The sequence below is a fragment of the Hyla sarda genome, unplaced genomic scaffold, assembly GCF_029499605.1.
Source record: "Hyla sarda isolate aHylSar1 unplaced genomic scaffold, aHylSar1.hap1 scaffold_1037, whole genome shotgun sequence".
NCBI lineage: Eukaryota > Metazoa > Chordata > Amphibia > Anura > Hylidae > Hyla > Hyla sarda.
In genome coordinates, this window is record NW_026607656.1 from 10,508 (window position 1) to 29,249 (window position 18,742).

Sequence of the window (18,742 nt, forward strand, 5' to 3'; positions counted from 1 at the left end):
AGCTTCCCGTGGGTGTTGGTTTGATACCGTTTGGGGACAGCCAAGGAGGCATCTGCAGGCAACAAAGGTAGGTGTGTGCTTGTGTGTGTGTTTCCTATGCAGATCCTAAGCCCAGTGTCACATGCAAGTAGGAGGAGTAAGAAGGGTTCCTGGCAAATCCGGGTTATGGATTGCATTTAAAAAGGCCCCGTGGGAGTGCAATGGGCCCCTGTCTTGCTGCTTAGCAATAATGGTATGGGTTTAGGTTCTGCTGTGTGTACTGGTGGTTGACTGCCCCCCAGCCCAGAGTGTGCATGGAAAATTGTCTGGCAGCCTCCCTGACAGCAAGCAGTGATAGTGCCCATGAAGGGGACCTTGTTGGGCCCGCCCCTTTCACGGTTATCGCTTCTCGGCCTTTTGGCTAAGATCAAGTGTAGTATCTGTTCTTATCAGTTTAATATCTGATACGTCCCCTATCTGGGGACCATATATTAAATGGATTTTTGAGAACGGGGGCCGATTTCGAAGCTTGCTTCCGTCGCCCTATGCATTGACCCGATATGGCAGTATCTTCGGGTACAGTGCACCACCCCCTTACAGGGTTAAAAAGAAAGATTCCTACTTTCATTGCTACCTGCTTGCTGGCTAGCCAGCTAGCCAGCCCTGTGGGCCTTGCTGCTGCTGCAGCCAAAAAACAAAAGGTGGTGCTGCTGCTGCTTCTGCTGCTTCTGCTTCTGCTTGTGTCTGGCCCCTGTTGGAGCGTCCAGGCACAGGACTTCTGCTGCTGCTGACTAAATGGCCTCCTTAATTGGATCATTTGAGTAGCCAGCACACCTGTGCAGGTAGGGCATGACATGATAGGCAGCTGCCTTGATAGCGGGTGGGTGCTGAATGTTCCTAATTGACAAAATAAGATTAATGCTTATGAAGAAATATAAAATCTCATCCCTTCCCCAATATCGCGCCACACCCCTACCCCTTAATTCCCTGGTTGAACTTGATGGACATATGTCTTTTTTCGACCGTACTAACTATGTAACTATGTAACATAACATGGGGGGGGGGGGGGGGGTCTCCTGGCTGTTCACACAGGTGTGTCATTGCTGTACATTGACCATGCATTGCTTCTGTGGTATTGCAAAGGCAAAGACAAATGCTTCCAGCCATCCATTGCACTAATGGATTGGTCATCAGCTGGCTGTCTATGTCCCGCATCAATATAGACCAAAGTACAGAGGGTTAGGCTATGCTATTGTGCACCTACCTGATGCATCAGAAGGTGCGAGGCCCTTGCTAAATTCTGTGCACAGACTTTGAGATCTATGCTTTAGACTGTATCTAAACCTGCTCCAACATGGACTGACATTCTGGCCTACTTTCAGCCGATGCGACTTGTCTGTCGCTGAACAGTCGCTTTTTATGTATTCAGCACCTATGTATAATGTTGTAAAAATGCTCTAGAAGCTAAAGTCGCAGAAATGTCACACATATTTGGCCTGCAACTTTCTGTGCGACAAATTCAGACAGGAAAAATCAGTATAAATCCTTAGAAAATTATCCCCCAGTGTCTCCATCTGCTGGCGGTATTGAATAAGCATTGCTGCACTGATGGGGTATGCATTAGACGAAAAAAAAGAAGAAAAAGAAGAATAATACGCCCAGAAAAGAGGCGAAAAGGAGAAAAACGTAAAAAAACGTGAAAAAAAAGTAAGAGGAAGAGAAGGGAAAAAAAGGTGGAAATGGGTTTAAAAGTGATTTCGGCGGAGAAATATATATATATATATATATATATATATATATATATATATATATGCGCACACACACACATAGATATAAACGTATTCTCCGTTGAGATATTGCAGCCGCTGCTGTGTCCAGGCCCAGGAGCCTTAGCACTGTGCTGTGATGTCACTCAATACCACTGACATCACTAGGTGTAAACAACATCTCTCCTTTGCTGTGTATGTGACTATGGAGCTGTTTGGTGATGTCGTCTATTACGGCCTTCATAGAAGCAACAGGAGATTGTTGCATCCATCTTGAACCCTCAGAACTACAGTGCTATGATGTCACTCACTTCCACAGGCCTTGCAGAGTGTAAACAACAACAACCCAGCTTTGTTGTGTATGTAACCATAGGGATTTGTGATGTCACCTAGAACCTTCACAGCAGCGACAGCTTTATGAGGAGCATCAGCACTGCTCTGCCTGAGCAGAACCATCACCGCCATAGGTTGTCAAATAACCCGGATTTAACCCACACAGGTAAGTCCAATGGGGTGCAGGCATGTCCTCTATGCTTACAGCTTCCCGTGGGTGTTGGTTTGATACCGTTTGGGGACAGCCAAGGAGGCATCTGCAGGCAACAAAGGTAGGTGTGTGCTTGTGTGTGTGTTTCCTATGCAGATCCTAAGCCCAGTGTCACATGCAAGTAGGAGGAGTAAGAAGGGTTCCTGGCAAATCCGGGTTATGGATTGCATTTAAAAAGGCCCCGTGGGAGTGCAATGGGCCCCTGTCTTGCTGCTTAGCAATAATGGTATGGGTTTAGGTTCTGCTGTGTGTACTGGTGGTTGACTGCCCCCCAGCCCAGAGTGTGCATGGAAAATTGTCTGGCAGCCTCCCTGACAGCAAGCAGTGATAGTGCCCATGAAGGGGACCTTGTTGGGCCCGCCCCTTTCACGGTTATCGCTTCTCGGCCTTTTGGCTAAGATCAAGTGTAGTATCTGTTCTTATCAGTTTAATATCTGATACGTCCCCTATCTGGGGACCATATATTAAATGGATTTTTGAGAACGGGGGCCGATTTCGAAGCTTGCTTCCGTCGCCCTATGCATTGACCCGATATGGCAGTATCTTCGGGTACAGTGCACCACCCCCTTACAGGGTTAAAAAGAAAGATTCCTACTTTCATTGCTACCTGCTTGCTGGCTAGCCAGCTAGCCAGCCCTGTGGGCCTTGCTGCTGCTGCAGCCAAAAAACAAAAGGTGGTGCTGCTGCTGCTTCTGCTGCTTCTGCTTCTGCTTGTGTCTGGCCCCTGTTGGAGCGTCCAGGCACAGGACTTCTGCTGCTGCTGACTAAATGGCCTCCTTAATTGGATCATTTGAGTAGCCAGCACACCTGTGCAGGTAGGGCATGACATGATAGGCAGCTGCCTTGATAGCGGGTGGGTGCTGAATGTTCCTAATTGACAAAATAAGATTAATGCTTATGAAGAAATATAAAATCTCATCCCTTCCCCAATATCGCGCCACACCCCTACCCCTTAATTCCCTGGTTGAACTTGATGGACATATGTCTTTTTTCGACCGTACTAACTATGTAACTATGTAACATAACATGGGGGGGGGGGGGGGGTCTCCTGGCTGTTCACACAGGTGTGTCATTGCTGTACATTGACCATGCATTGCTTCTGTGGTATTGCAAAGGCAAAGACAAATGCTTCCAGCCATCCATTGCACTAATGGATTGGTCATCAGCTGGCTGTCTATGTCCCGCATCAATATAGACCAAAGTACAGAGGGTTAGGCTATGCTATTGTGCACCTACCTGATGCATCAGAAGGTGCGAGGCCCTTGCTAAATTCTGTGCACAGACTTTGAGATCTATGCTTTAGACTGTATCTAAACCTGCTCCAACATGGACTGACATTCTGGCCTACTTTCAGCCGATGCGACTTGTCTGTCGCTGAACAGTCGCTTTTTATGTATTCAGCACCTATGTATAATGTTGTAAAAATGCTCTAGAAGCTAAAGTCGCAGAAATGTCACACATATTTGGCCTGCAACTTTCTGTGCGACAAATTCAGACAGGAAAAATCAGTATAAATCCTTAGAAAATTATCCCCCAGTGTCTCCATCTGCTGGCGGTATTGAATAAGCATTGCTGCACTGATGGGGTATGCATTAGACGAAAAAAAAGAAGAAAAAGAAGAATAATACGCCCAGAAAAGAGGCGAAAAGGAGAAAAACGTAAAAAAACGTGAAAAAAAAGTAAGAGGAAGAGAAGGGAAAAAAAGGTGGAAATGGGTTTAAAAGTGATTTCGGCGGAGAAATATATATATATATATATATATATATATATATATATGCGCACACACACACATAGATATAAACGTATTCTCCGTTGAGATATTGCAGCCGCTGCTGTGTCCAGGCCCAGGAGCCTTAGCACTGTGCTGTGATGTCACTCAATACCACTGACATCACTAGGTGTAAACAACATCTCTCCTTTGCTGTGTATGTGACTATGGAGCTGTTTGGTGATGTCGTCTATTACGGCCTTCATAGAAGCAACAGGAGATTGTTGCATCCATCTTGAACCCTCAGAACTACAGTGCTATGATGTCACTCACTTCCACAGGCCTTGCAGAGTGTAAACAACAACAACCCAGCTTTGTTGTGTATGTAACCATAGGGATTTGTGATGTCACCTAGAACCTTCACAGCAGCGACAGCTTTATGAGGAGCATCAGCACTGCTCTGCCTGAGCAGAACCATCACCGCCATAGGTTGTCAAATAACCCGGATTTAACCCACACAGGTAAGTCCAATGGGGTGCAGGCATGTCCTCTATGCTTACAGCTTCCCGTGGGTGTTGGTTTGATACCGTTTGGGGACAGCCAAGGAGGCATCTGCAGGCAACAAAGGTAGGTGTGTGCTTGTGTGTGTGTTTCCTATGCAGATCCTAAGCCCAGTGTCACATGCAAGTAGGAGGAGTAAGAAGGGTTCCTGGCAAATCCGGGTTATGGATTGCATTTAAAAAGGCCCCGTGGGAGTGCAATGGGCCCCTGTCTTGCTGCTTAGCAATAATGGTATGGGTTTAGGTTCTGCTGTGTGTACTGGTGGTTGACTGCCCCCCAGCCCAGAGTGTGCATGGAAAATTGTCTGGCAGCCTCCCTGACAGCAAGCAGTGATAGTGCCCATGAAGGGGACCTTGTTGGGCCCGCCCCTTTCACGGTTATCGCTTCTCGGCCTTTTGGCTAAGATCAAGTGTAGTATCTGTTCTTATCAGTTTAATATCTGATACGTCCCCTATCTGGGGACCATATATTAAATGGATTTTTGAGAACGGGGGCCGATTTCGAAGCTTGCTTCCGTCGCCCTATGCATTGACCCGATATGGCAGTATCTTCGGGTACAGTGCACCACCCCCTTACAGGGTTAAAAAGAAAGATTCCTACTTTCATTGCTACCTGCTTGCTGGCTAGCCAGCTAGCCAGCCCTGTGGGCCTTGCTGCTGCTGCAGCCAAAAAACAAAAGGTGGTGCTGCTGCTGCTTCTGCTGCTTCTGCTTCTGCTTGTGTCTGGCCCCTGTTGGAGCGTCCAGGCACAGGACTTCTGCTGCTGCTGACTAAATGGCCTCCTTAATTGGATCATTTGAGTAGCCAGCACACCTGTGCAGGTAGGGCATGACATGATAGGCAGCTGCCTTGATAGCGGGTGGGTGCTGAATGTTCCTAATTGACAAAATAAGATTAATGCTTATGAAGAAATATAAAATCTCATCCCTTCCCCAATATCGCGCCACACCCCTACCCCTTAATTCCCTGGTTGAACTTGATGGACATATGTCTTTTTTCGACCGTACTAACTATGTAACTATGTAACATAACATGGGGGGGGGGGGGGGTCTCCTGGCTGTTCACACAGGTGTGTCATTGCTGTACATTGACCATGCATTGCTTCTGTGGTATTGCAAAGGCAAAGACAAATGCTTCCAGCCATCCATTGCACTAATGGATTGGTCATCAGCTGGCTGTCTATGTCCCGCATCAATATAGACCAAAGTACAGAGGGTTAGGCTATGCTATTGTGCACCTACCTGATGCATCAGAAGGTGCGAGGCCCTTGCTAAATTCTGTGCACAGACTTTGAGATCTATGCTTTAGACTGTATCTAAACCTGCTCCAACATGGACTGACATTCTGGCCTACTTTCAGCCGATGCGACTTGTCTGTCGCTGAACAGTCGCTTTTTATGTATTCAGCACCTATGTATAATGTTGTAAAAATGCTCTAGAAGCTAAAGTCGCAGAAATGTCACACATATTTGGCCTGCAACTTTCTGTGCGACAAATTCAGACAGGAAAAATCAGTATAAATCCTTAGAAAATTATCCCCCAGTGTCTCCATCTGCTGGCGGTATTGAATAAGCATTGCTGCACTGATGGGGTATGCATTAGACGAAAAAAAAGAAGAAAAAGAAGAATGATACGCCCAGAAAAGAGGCGAAAAGGAGAAAAACGTAAAAAACGTGAAAAAAAAGTAAGAGGAAGAGAAGGGAAAAAAAGGTGGAAATGGGTTTAAAAGTGATTTCGGCGGAGAAATATATATATATATATATATATATATATATATATATATATATATATATATATATATATATATATATATGCGCACACACACACATAGATATAAACGTATTCTCCGTTGAGATATTGCAGCCGCTGCTGTGTCCAGGCCCAGGAGCCTTAGCACTGTGCTGTGATGTCACTCAATACCACTGACATCACTAGGTGTAAACAACATCTCTCCTTTGCTGTGTATGTGACTATGGAGCTGTTTGGTGATGTCGTCTATTACGGCCTTCATAGAAGCAACAGGAGATTGTTGCATCCATCTTGAACCCTCAGAACTACAGTGCTATGATGTCACTCACTTCCACAGGCCTTGCAGAGTGTAAACAACAACAACCCAGCTTTGTTGTGTATGTAACCATAGGGATTTGTGATGTCACCTAGAACCTTCACAGCAGCGACAGCTTTATGAGGAGCATCAGCACTGCTCTGCCTGAGCAGAACCATCACCGCCATAGGTTGTCAAATAACCCGGATTTAACCCACACAGGTAAGTCCAATGGGGTGCAGGCATGTCCTCTATGCTTACAGCTTCCCGTGGGTGTTGGTTTGATACCGTTTGGGGACAGCCAAGGAGGCATCTGCAGGCAACAAAGGTAGGTGTGTGCTTGTGTGTGTGTTTCCTATGCAGATCCTAAGCCCAGTGTCACATGCAAGTAGGAGGAGTAAGAAGGGTTCCTGGCAAATCCGGGTTATGGATTGCATTTAAAAAGGCCCCGTGGGAGTGCAATGGGCCCCTGTCTTGCTGCTTAGCAATAATGGTATGGGTTTAGGTTCTGCTGTGTGTACTGGTGGTTGACTGCCCCCCAGCCCAGAGTGTGCATGGAAAATTGTCTGGCAGCCTCCCTGACAGCAAGCAGTGATAGTGCCCATGAAGGGGACCTTGTTGGGCCCGCCCCTTTCACGGTTATCGCTTCTCGGCCTTTTGGCTAAGATCAAGTGTAGTATCTGTTCTTATCAGTTTAATATCTGATACGTCCCCTATCTGGGGACCATATATTAAATGGATTTTTGAGAACGGGGGCCGATTTCGAAGCTTGCTTCCGTCGCCCTATGCATTGACCCGATATGGCAGTATCTTCGGGTACAGTGCACCACCCCCTTACAGGGTTAAAAAGAAAGATTCCTACTTTCATTGCTACCTGCTTGCTGGCTAGCCAGCTAGCCAGCCCTGTGGGCCTTGCTGCTGCTGCAGCCAAAAAACAAAAGGTGGTGCTGCTGCTGCTTCTGCTGCTTCTGCTTCTGCTTGTGTCTGGCCCCTGTTGGAGCGTCCAGGCACAGGACTTCTGCTGCTGCTGACTAAATGGCCTCCTTAATTGGATCATTTGAGTAGCCAGCACACCTGTGCAGGTAGGGCATGACATGATAGGCAGCTGCCTTGATAGCGGGTGGGTGCTGAATGTTCCTAATTGACAAAATAAGATTAATGCTTATGAAGAAATATAAAATCTCATCCCTTCCCCAATATCGCGCCACACCCCTACCCCTTAATTCCCTGGTTGAACTTGATGGACATATGTCTTTTTTCGACCGTACTAACTATGTAACTATGTAACATAACATGGGGGGGGGGGGGGGGGTCTCCTGGCTGTTCACACAGGTGTGTCATTGCTGTACATTGACCATGCATTGCTTCTGTGGTATTGCAAAGGCAAAGACAAATGCTTCCAGCCATCCATTGCACTAATGGATTGGTCATCAGCTGGCTGTCTATGTCCCGCATCAATATAGACCAAAGTACAGAGGGTTAGGCTATGCTATTGTGCACCTACCTGATGCATCAGAAGGTGCGAGGCCCTTGCTAAATTCTGTGCACAGACTTTGAGATTTATGCTTTAGACTGTATCTAAACCTGCTCCAACATGGACTGACATTCTGGCCTACTTTCAGCCGATGCGACTTGTCTGTCGCTGAACAGTCGCTTTTTATGTATTCAGCACCTATGTATAATGTTGTAAAAATGCTCTAGAAGCTAAAGTCGCAGAAATGTCACACATATTTGGCCTGCAACTTTCTGTGCGACAAATTCAGACAGGAAAAATCAGTATAAATCCTTAGAAAATTATCCCCCAGTGTCTCCATCTGCTGGCGGTATTGAATAAGCATTGCTGCACTGATGGGGTATGCATTAGACGAAAAAAAAGAAGAAAAAGAAGAATAATACGCCCAGAAAAGAGGCGAAAAGGAGAAAAACGTAAAAAAACGTGAAAAAAAAGTAAGAGGAAGAGAAGGGAAAAAAAGGTGGAAATGGGTTTAAAAGTGATTTCGGCGGAGAAATATATATATATATATATATATATATATATATATATATATATATATATGCGCACACACACACATAGATATAAACGTATTCTCCGTTGAGATATTGCAGTCGCTGCTGTGTCCAGGCCCAGGAGCCTTAGCACTGTGCTGTGATGTCACTCAATACCACTGACATCACTAGGTGTAAACAACATCTCTCCTTTGCTGTGTATGTGACTATGGAGCTGTTTGGTGATGTCGTCTATTACGGCCTTCATAGAAGCAACAGGAGATTGTTGCATCCATCTTGAACCCTCAGAACTACAGTGCTATGATGTCACTCACTTCCACAGGCCTTGCAGAGTGTAAACAACAACAACCCAGCTTTGTTGTGTATGTAACCATAGGGATTTGTGATGTCACCTAGAACCTTCACAGCAGCGACAGCTTTATGAGGAGCATCAGCACTGCTCTGCCTGAGCAGAACCATCACCGCCATAGGTTGTCAAATAACCCGGATTTAACCCACACAGGTAAGTCCAATGGGGTGCAGGCATGTCCTCTATGCTTACAGCTTCCCGTGGGTGTTGGTTTGATACCGTTTGGGGACAGCCAAGGAGGCATCTGCAGGCAACAAAGGTAGGTGTGTGCTTGTGTGTGTGTTTCCTATGCAGATCCTAAGCCCAGTGTCACATGCAAGTAGGAGGAGTAAGAAGGGTTCCTGGCAAATCCGGGTTATGGATTGCATTTAAAAAGGCCCCGTGGGAGTGCAATGGGCCCCTGTCTTGCTGCTTAGCAATAATGGTATGGGTTTAGGTTCTGCTGTGTGTACTGGTGGTTGACTGCCCCCCAGCCCAGAGTGTGCATGGAAAATTGTCTGGCAGCCTCCCTGACAGCAAGCAGTGATAGTGCCCATGAAGGGGACCTTGTTGGGCCCGCCCCTTTCACGGTTATCGCTTCTCGGCCTTTTGGCTAAGATCAAGTGTAGTATCTGTTCTTATCAGTTTAATATCTGATACGTCCCCTATCTGGGGACCATATATTAAATGGATTTTTGAGAACGGGGGCCGATTTCGAAGCTTGCTTCCGTCGCCCTATGCATTGACCCGATATGGCAGTATCTTCGGGTACAGTGCACCACCCCCTTACAGGGTTAAAAAGAAAGATTCCTACTTTCATTGCTACCTGCTTGCTGGCTAGCCAGCTAGCCAGCCCTGTGGGCCTTGCTGCTGCTGCAGCCAAAAAACAAAAGGTGGTGCTGCTGCTGCTTCTGCTGCTTCTGCTTCTGCTTGTGTCTGGCCCCTGTTGGAGCGTCCAGGCACAGGACTTCTGCTGCTGCTGACTAAATGGCCTCCTTAATTGGATCATTTGAGTAGCCAGCACACCTGTGCAGGTAGGGCATGACATGATAGGCAGCTGCCTTGATAGCGGGTGGGTGCTGAATGTTCCTAATTGACAAAATAAGATTAATGCTTATGAAGAAATATAAAATCTCATCCCTTCCCCAATATCGCGCCACACCCCTACCCCTTAATTCCCTGGTTGAACTTGATGGACATATGTCTTTTTTCGACCGTACTAACTATGTAACTATGTAACATAACATGGGGGGGGGGGGGGGGGTCTCCTGGCTGTTCACACAGGTGTGTCATTGCTGTACATTGACCATGCATTGCTTCTGTGGTATTGCAAAGGCAAAGACAAATGCTTCCAGCCATCCATTGCACTAATGGATTGGTCATCAGCTGGCTGTCTATGTCCCGCATCAATATAGACCAAAGTACAGAGGGTTAGGCTATGCTATTGTGCACCTACCTGATGCATCAGAAGGTGCGAGGCCCTTGCTAAATTCTGTGCACAGACTTTGAGATCTATGCTTTAGACTGTATCTAAACCTGCTCCAACATGGACTGACATTCTGGCCTACTTTCAGCCGATGCGACTTGTCTGTCGCTGAACAGTCGCTTTTTATGTATTCAGCACCTATGTATAATGTTGTAAAAATGCTCTAGAAGCTAAAGTCGCAGAAATGTCACACATATTTGGCCTGCAACTTTCTGTGCGACAAATTCAGACAGGAAAAATCAGTATAAATCCTTAGAAAATTATCCCCCAGTGTCTCCATCTGCTGGCGGTATTGAATAAGCATTGCTGCACTGATGGGGTATGCATTAGACGAAAAAAAAGAAGAAAAAGAAGAATAATACGCCCAGAAAAGAGGCGAAAAGGAGAAAAACGTAAAAAAACGTGAAAAAAAAGTAAGAGGAAGAGAAGGGAAAAAAAGGTGGAAATGGGTTTAAAAGTGATTTCGGCGGAGAATATATATATATATATATATATATATATATATATATATATATATGCGCACACACACACATAGATATAAACGTATTCTCCGTTGAGATATTGCAGCCGCTGCTGTGTCCAGGCCCAGGAGCCTTAGCACTGTGCTGTGATGTCACTCAATACCACTGACATCACTAGGTGTAAACAACATCTCTCCTTTGCTGTGTATGTGACTATGGAGCTGTTTGGTGATGTCGTCTATTACGGCCTTCATAGAAGCAACAGGAGATTGTTGCATCCATCTTGAACCCTCAGAACTACAGTGCTATGATGTCACTCACTTCCACAGGCCTTGCAGAGTGTAAACAACAACAACCCAGCTTTGTTGTGTATGTAACCATAGGGATTTGTGATGTCACCTAGAACCTTCACAGCAGCGACAGCTTTATGAGGAGCATCAGCACTGCTCTGCCTGAGCAGAACCATCACCGCCATAGGTTGTCAAATAACCCGGATTTAACCCACACAGGTAAGTCCAATGGGGTGCAGGCATGTCCTCTATGCTTACAGCTTCCCGTGGGTGTTGGTTTGATACCGTTTGGGGACAGCCAAGGAGGCATCTGCAGGCAACAAAGGTAGGTGTGTGCTTGTGTGTGTGTTTCCTATGCAGATCCTAAGCCCAGTGTCACATGCAAGTAGGAGGAGTAAGAAGGGTTCCTGGCAAATCCGGGTTATGGATTGCATTTAAAAAGGCCCCGTGGGAGTGCAATGGGCCCCTGTCTTGCTGCTTAGCAATAATGGTATGGGTTTAGGTTCTGCTGTGTGTACTGGTGGTTGACTGCCCCCCAGCCCAGAGTGTGCATGGAAAATTGTCTGGCAGCCTCCCTGACAGCAAGCAGTGATAGTGCCCATGAAGGGGACCTTGTTGGGCCCGCCCCTTTCACGGTTATCGCTTCTCGGCCTTTTGGCTAAGATCAAGTGTAGTATCTGTTCTTATCAGTTTAATATCTGATACGTCCCCTATCTGGGGACCATATATTAAATGGATTTTTGAGAACGGGGGCCGATTTCGAAGCTTGCTTCCGTCGCCCTATGCATTGACCCGATATGGCAGTATCTTCGGGTACAGTGCACCACCCCCTTACAGGGTTAAAAAGAAAGATTCCTACTTTCATTGCTACCTGCTTGCTGGCTAGCCAGCTAGCCAGCCCTGTGGGCCTTGCTGCTGCTGCAGCCAAAAAACAAAAGGTGGTGCTGCTGCTGCTTCTGCTGCTTCTGCTTCTGCTTGTGTCTGGCCCCTGTTGGAGCGTCCAGGCACAGGACTTCTGCTGCTGCTGACTAAATGGCCTCCTTAATTGGATCATTTGAGTAGCCAGCACACCTGTGCAGGTAGGGCATGACATGATAGGCAGCTGCCTTGATAGCGGGTGGGTGCTGAATGTTCCTAATTGACAAAATAAGATTAATGCTTATGAAGAAATATAAAATCTCATCCCTTCCCCAATATCGCGCCACACCCCTACCCCTTAATTCCCTGGTTGAACTTGATGGACATATGTCTTTTTTCGACCGTACTAACTATGTAACTATGTAACATAACATGGGGGGGGGGGGGGGGGTCTCCTGGCTGTTCACACAGGTGTGTCATTGCTGTACATTGACCATGCATTGCTTCTGTGGTATTGCAAAGGCAAAGACAAATGCTTCCAGCCATCCATTGCACTAATGGATTGGTCATCAGCTGGCTGTCTATGTCCCGCATCAATATAGACCAAAGTACAGAGGGTTAGGCTATGCTATTGTGCACCTACCTGATGCATCAGAAGGTGCGAGGCCCTTGCTAAATTCTGTGCACAGACTTTGAGATCTATGCTTTAGACTGTATCTAAACCTGCTCCAACATGGACTGACATTCTGGCCTACTTTCAGCCGATGCGACTTGTCTGTCGCTGAACAGTCGCTTTTTATGTATTCAGCACCTATGTATAATGTTGTAAAAATGCTCTAGAAGCTAAAGTCGCAGAAATGTCACACATATTTGGCCTGCAACTTTCTGTGCGACAAATTCAGACAGGAAAAATCAGTATAAATCCTTAGAAAATTATCCCCCAGTGTCTCCATCTGCTGGCGGTATTGAATAAGCATTGCTGCACTGATGGGGTATGCATTAGACGAAAAAAAAGAAGAAAAAGAAGAATAATACGCCCAGAAAAGAGGCGAAAAGGAGAAAAACGTAAAAAAACGTGAAAAAAAAGTAAGAGGAAGAGAAGGGAAAAAAAGGTGGAAATGGGTTTAAAAGTGATTTCGGCGGAGAAATATATATATATATATATATATATATATATATATATGCGCACACACACACATAGATATAAACGTATTCTCCGTTGAGATATTGCAGCCGCTGCTGTGTCCAGGCCCAGGAGCCTTAGCACTGTGCTGTGATGTCACTCAATACCACTGACATCACTAGGTGTAAACAACATCTCTCCTTTGCTGTGTATGTGACTATGGAGCTGTTTGGTGATGTCGTCTATTACGGCCTTCATAGAAGCAACAGGAGATTGTTGCATCCATCTTGAACCCTCAGAACTACAGTGCTATGATGTCACTCACTTCCACAGGCCTTGCAGAGTGTAAACAACAACAACCCAGCTTTGTTGTGTATGTAACCATAGGGATTTGTGATGTCACCTAGAACCTTCACAGCAGCGACAGCTTTATGAGGAGCATCAGCACTGCTCTGCCTGAGCAGAACCATCACCGCCATAGGTTGTCAAATAACCCGGATTTAACCCACACAGGTAAGTCCAATGGGGTGCAGGCATGTCCTCTATGCTTACAGCTTCCCGTGGGTGTTGGTTTGATACCGTTTGGGGACAGCCAAGGAGGCATCTGCAGGCAACAAAGGTAGGTGTGTGCTTGTGTGTGTGTTTCCTATGCAGATCCTAAGCCCAGTGTCACATGCAAGTAGGAGGAGTAAGAAGGGTTCCTGGCAAATCCGGGTTATGGATTGCATTTAAAAAGGCCCCGTGGGAGTGCAATGGGCCCCTGTCTTGCTGCTTAGCAATAATGGTATGGGTTTAGGTTCTGCTGTGTGTACTGGTGGTTGACTGCCCCCCAGCCCAGAGTGTGCATGGAAAATTGTCTGGCAGCCTCCCTGACAGCAAGCAGTGATAGTGCCCATGAAGGGGACCTTGTTGGGCCCGCCCCTTTCACGGTTATCGCTTCTCGGCCTTTTGGCTAAGATCAAGTGTAGTATCTGTTGTACTTACCTGGCAGGGGAGATACCATGATCACTACGGTCTGAAGAACTCCAAGCATTGTGGTAGAGATTTTGCGTAGTACGATTGCAGTACTTTTCGTTCTTATTAGAACCGCATTTCTCTAGAGCATACCACCTGAAGATCGTCTCCTGCCTGCCTCGGAACATCTGAAGAAGGAGAAGATCTTGAAGACTGCAGCTCCGGAAGAAGCCGACGAAGAACCTGGAAGAAGGGAATCGGCGGTGAATTCCGGAACAGCGGCGAAGAGGAAGGCGGCGCAGAATCTTTTCGAAGAAACTCGCTGCCTCTGGAGAAGGATTTGCATAGCTCCTCCCACCGGGACCGGATCTGCATAGCTCCTCCCACCCGGGAAAGAAGACTTTGCGAAGCCTCTCTCCACAAGCAAGCAAGGAAGCGGAAAAGAGCCTGCTGGAAGAAGCCATGGCCTCAACCAGCAAGTCCACCCAGGAGGCTGCAGGGCAAGGCCTGGAGGTCCAGCCCCAACCACAGCAAGCTTCAACCTCCACCACGGCAAGGCAGAAGGGCGGCAGAATTCCTAACCTGGAAGCTCCAACCCTGGAGCCCTGGATGGGGCAGACTGTTGCCTTGAAGCTCAAGCCCGTGGACGGAAGGGTGCCGGACATGTCCCACGACGTGTTCTGCAAGAAGATGCTGGCGGATCAAGGCTTCCCCACGGCTGACACCCTGGGAATAGCAACCTTCTTTTCGGGAATCTTCTACATCACCTTTGCCACCATTGGGACCTGTAGAAGATACTGGGAGGTGGTGAAAGCGGCGAGTCCCGAATCCCCTTTCTCTCGCTTTGTGGGCAACTGCCTTATTCAAAGAGAGGAGAGGCGGGTGACGGTCTCAATGCGGAACCCACACACCCCAGGCACGGACATCTCGACCTTCCTGAAGCGCTTCTGCACCGTGGTGAGGGAGCCCACCCGCATCCTGAACTCACTCGGATACTGGACCTGCAAGTGGTCTGTGGTCGTCAGACTCAACAAGAACCCTGCTTCTCCAGACGGACTACAGCACCTGCCAACGACATTTTCCTTGGGCAACTCCACAGGACTTATCTTCTACCCGGACATGCCGCAGACCTGCAGGAGATGTGGCAAGATGGGCCACGAGGGCAAGGACTGTACGGAGGATGCCTGCAGGTATTGCCGTGTGACAGGTCACACGACCAAGGACTGCCCCAAGAGCAAGACCTGCAACCTCTGCGGACTGGCAGCCCACAGCTACAAGGACTGCCCCCAGAGGGAGAGAACATGGGCATCTGTGGCAGCGAGAGCACCGAAGCCAGCCCCAGCTCCGGAGCCAACACCACGGATGGCCAAGCCGACCAAGGAGGGTAAGAAGGCGAAAGCCACCACCCCTGCCCCGTCCCGCCCCTCCCCTGCCCCTCCCGCCCCATCCCCTGCCCCTCCCGCCCCATCTCCTGCCCCATCCCGTCCCACCCCTGCCCCATCCCGTCCCACCCCTGCCCCATCCCGTCCCACCCCTGCCCCTCCTGCCCCATCCCGTCCCACCCCTGCCCCTCCTGCCCCATCCCGTCCCACCCCCGCCCCTCCTGCCCCATCCCGCCCCACCCCTGCCCCCCGTACCCCACCCCGGCCCACCCCTGCCCCCCGTACCCCACCCCGGCCCACCCCTGCCCCGTCCTCCCCTGCCCGGCCCACCCCTGCCCCGTCCTCCCCTGCCCGGCCCACCCCTGCCCCGTCCTCCCCTGCCCGGGCACTCTCTCCTGCCCCCCGCCCCACCCAGCCTCCTTTCTCTCCTGGCCCAGCAGCACCTAACCCCCCTCCAGCTGCTGGTGCCCGCCCTTCGGAGGACTTTCCTGTGCTTCCTCCCCCAGGTACCATACAGAGGAAGAGGAAAGGAAGGGACAACGTATCAGAAGAGTCCCACAAAAGAAAGATAATCGAGACCTGCGAGACCCCTCAAGCTTCAGATGAGGAGGAGGAGATGGAGCAGGTCTGCGAGAGCCTTGAGGCTTCAGAAGGAGAGGAGGTGATGGAGCAGGCCCAAGTGGAGCAGGTCCAAGCAGAGCCAGTCCAAGCTCAATCTATGGAGGAGCTGCTGCAGGACCCAGAGGTTAAGAAAATCCTGGACACTCCGTCCAACACGGTCTACGACGAGTTCTTGGAAGGGCGCTACGAGAAGCCACAGGAGCCGACAGGCGCCAGAGAAGAGGACCCGTCCGACCAGACTGGTAACTAGTATCAGAACTAACCTCTCTTTTTATTCCCATGGCTGATCTCAACATCTTCTGCATTAATGTGAGGAGTATTAGAGCTTGGTTTAGATTTCAGACTGTTCTTACGTTCTTAGATTCCCAGAGGTGTGATGTTTACATGTTGCAGGAATGTGCTTTGTCTGCTTCTAGGTCTTACAACCATCTGGCCAGGCAGTGGCCTCACGGCCCTTCCTACTGGTCTGGTGGGGGCGACAATAGGTCTGCGGGGGTGGCCATCCTGATCAGGGGAGGTAACTTTGCACTTGATTCCGTCCGGGAGCTCGTCTGTGGCAGACTTCTTGTCGCAGACGGTTCCTGGGCGGGTGAGCCCGTGCGGCTCATCAACGTGTATGCCTCCCCTGAGAGGGATGTCCGACTGGAGGTTCTCCAGGCCCTGCGGGCTGAACTCGCCACCACTAGAGCAGTAGTGTTGGGTGGTGACTTCAACTGCCCCATTGAGGTGGACGGGCGCAGTTCTGGCACATCCGCCAACCTGGACGTGACGTCTAAACTGCTGATTGAGATGGTGACGGAGGCATCCTTGCAGGACGTTGTCGGGTCCATCGGGAACGGCTCCGTAAACTATACGTGGAGCCGCCCCGATGGCTCGCTCCGTTCTCGGATAGACTTCATCTTCACTTCGAGAGCAGTCAGAAAGGTGTCGTACTCTATGGTCCCCTGCTTCTTCTCTGACCACAGGGCCATTCGATTCCGGGGGACTCTGGGCCATGGATTCCCACCTGGCCCGGGCTCCTGGAAGTTGAATTGTGCCCTGTTGGAGCAGAGGGAGGTCATGGAGGAACTTAGGGATGCTTACCTTGTATGGCGAAATGACAAATGTCTGTTCAAGTGCATCAGCGATTGGTGGGAATATGTTAAAGTCGAATTCCGTTGTTTCTTTCAGGCAAAAGGCAGACAACAGGCGTGTGCGAAGAAGTGGGACTTGAGGAAACTGCAGCGCGAGCTGCGGTCCCTGCAGGACCTGCTCCAGTGTGGCTGGGACGTCAGGGAGGAGCTGGAGGAGACCAAAAAGAGCTTGAAAAGGCACTTTGAGGAGGAATCCAAGCGAATCGTCTTTCGTTCCAAGGTGGAGAACCTGGAGAAGGGTGAGAAATGTAACTCTTTCTTTTTCAGGAAGCTCCATGCCGGCCACACGCCCCTGACTGAGCTACGAGATGAGACCGGACACATGAGGAGCGGCAAGGAGGAAGTGATGGGGGTCGTCCACGACTTCTACAGCAACCTCTACGCCCCCAAGTCATCCGACCCCGAAGCCGCCGAGAGGTTCCTGTCAGGTGTCACTAACGTTGTTGATCCCGCAGGTGCGGCGGCTATGGACGATCCCTTGACGGTGGGGGAGCTGCTCTCTGCCGCTAAATCCTTTAAGCCCGGCAGGACCCCGGGCAGTGACGGTCTCCCGGCCGAGCTCTACGTAGCGCTGGGTGACCTGATCTGTCCGGACCTGTTGGAGGTGTACGAGGAGATGGTGGTGGGGGGCAGAATGCCTCCGTCATTGAGGGAAGGGATGATCACGATCTTGTATAAGCGGAAGGGGGAGAGATGTGACCTGAAAAACTGGCGTCCCATCTCTCTCCTGAACGTGGACTACAAGATCCTCGCCAAGGTGCTGGCCAACAGGCTGAAACCTGTCATGGGGCAGATCGTCCATCCGGACCAGACCTGCAGCATTCCTGGCCGCAGGATTGCCGACAGCCTTGCCCTTGTGAGAGACACGGTCCATTACATCCAGGACCGCGGGGGCCGCGCCGCCCTGGTCAGCTTAGATCAGGAGAAGGCGTTCGACCGTGTCTCCCACGCATTCATGGACAGGGTTTTGCGCAGGCTGGGTCTGGGGAAGATGTTTTGCTCTTTTGTTAACGTTATGTATTTTGACATTTACAGCACGGTGTTGGTGAACGGCTGGAAGACTGACCCCTTTACTATTCTTTCAGGGGTTAGACAAGGCTGCCCTCTTTCACCTCTCCTTTTTGTTTGTGTTATAGAGCTCTTCGCTGAGACTATCCGGCAGAATGGAGAGATCAGAGGGATCACCGCACCAGGACCAGATCGCCACGAGGTCAAGTGCTCGCTCTACATGGACGACGTGACCGTCTTCTGCGCTGACCAGCGTTCGGTGACTGCACTCGTCCAGACCTGCGAGGACTTCGGCAGAGCTTCGGGGGCAAAAGTCAACTGCGGGAAGTCGGAGGCCATGCTCTTCGGGGAATGGCACCTGGCTTCTTCCGCCCCCTTCCCCTTTACTATTAAGCCGGACTTCATTCAAATTCTTGGAGTCTGGTTCGGGAAGGAAGGAGCGGCCCTTAAGTCTTGGCAAGACCGACTAGGAAGGATAAACTCGAAGATCG

The 18,742-nt window shown here is 49.3% G+C and overlaps 6 non-coding genes and 1 pseudogene across 6 annotated transcripts; all 7 read left to right on the top strand.

The window, feature by feature from the left end:
- Positions 1–380: 380 nt before the first annotated feature.
- Positions 381–571, top strand: LOC130299119 (U2 spliceosomal RNA). The gene has a single exon (XR_008850312.1). It is a non-coding gene; the product is annotated as a U2 spliceosomal RNA (small nuclear RNA).
- A 2,092-nt stretch (positions 572–2,663) lies between these two features.
- On the top strand, positions 2,664–2,854 carry LOC130299130 (U2 spliceosomal RNA). Its single transcript, XR_008850323.1, has one exon. It is a non-coding gene; the product is annotated as a U2 spliceosomal RNA (small nuclear RNA).
- A 2,083-nt stretch (positions 2,855–4,937) lies between these two features.
- Positions 4,938–5,128, top strand: LOC130299141 (U2 spliceosomal RNA). The gene has a single exon (XR_008850332.1). It is a non-coding gene; the product is annotated as a U2 spliceosomal RNA (small nuclear RNA).
- A 2,113-nt stretch (positions 5,129–7,241) lies between these two features.
- On the top strand, positions 7,242–7,432 carry LOC130299097 (U2 spliceosomal RNA). Its single transcript, XR_008850290.1, has one exon. It is a non-coding gene; the product is annotated as a U2 spliceosomal RNA (small nuclear RNA).
- Positions 7,433–9,528: 2,096 nt separating this feature from the next.
- On the top strand, positions 9,529–9,719 carry LOC130299098 (U2 spliceosomal RNA). Its single transcript, XR_008850291.1, has one exon. It is a non-coding gene; the product is annotated as a U2 spliceosomal RNA (small nuclear RNA).
- Positions 9,720–11,810: 2,091 nt separating this feature from the next.
- Positions 11,811–12,001, top strand: LOC130299099 (U2 spliceosomal RNA). Its single transcript, XR_008850292.1, has one exon. It is a non-coding gene; the product is annotated as a U2 spliceosomal RNA (small nuclear RNA).
- A 2,084-nt stretch (positions 12,002–14,085) lies between these two features.
- On the top strand, positions 14,086–14,245 carry LOC130299145 (U2 spliceosomal RNA; annotated as a pseudogene).
- Positions 14,246–18,742: the final 4,497 nt, after the last annotated feature.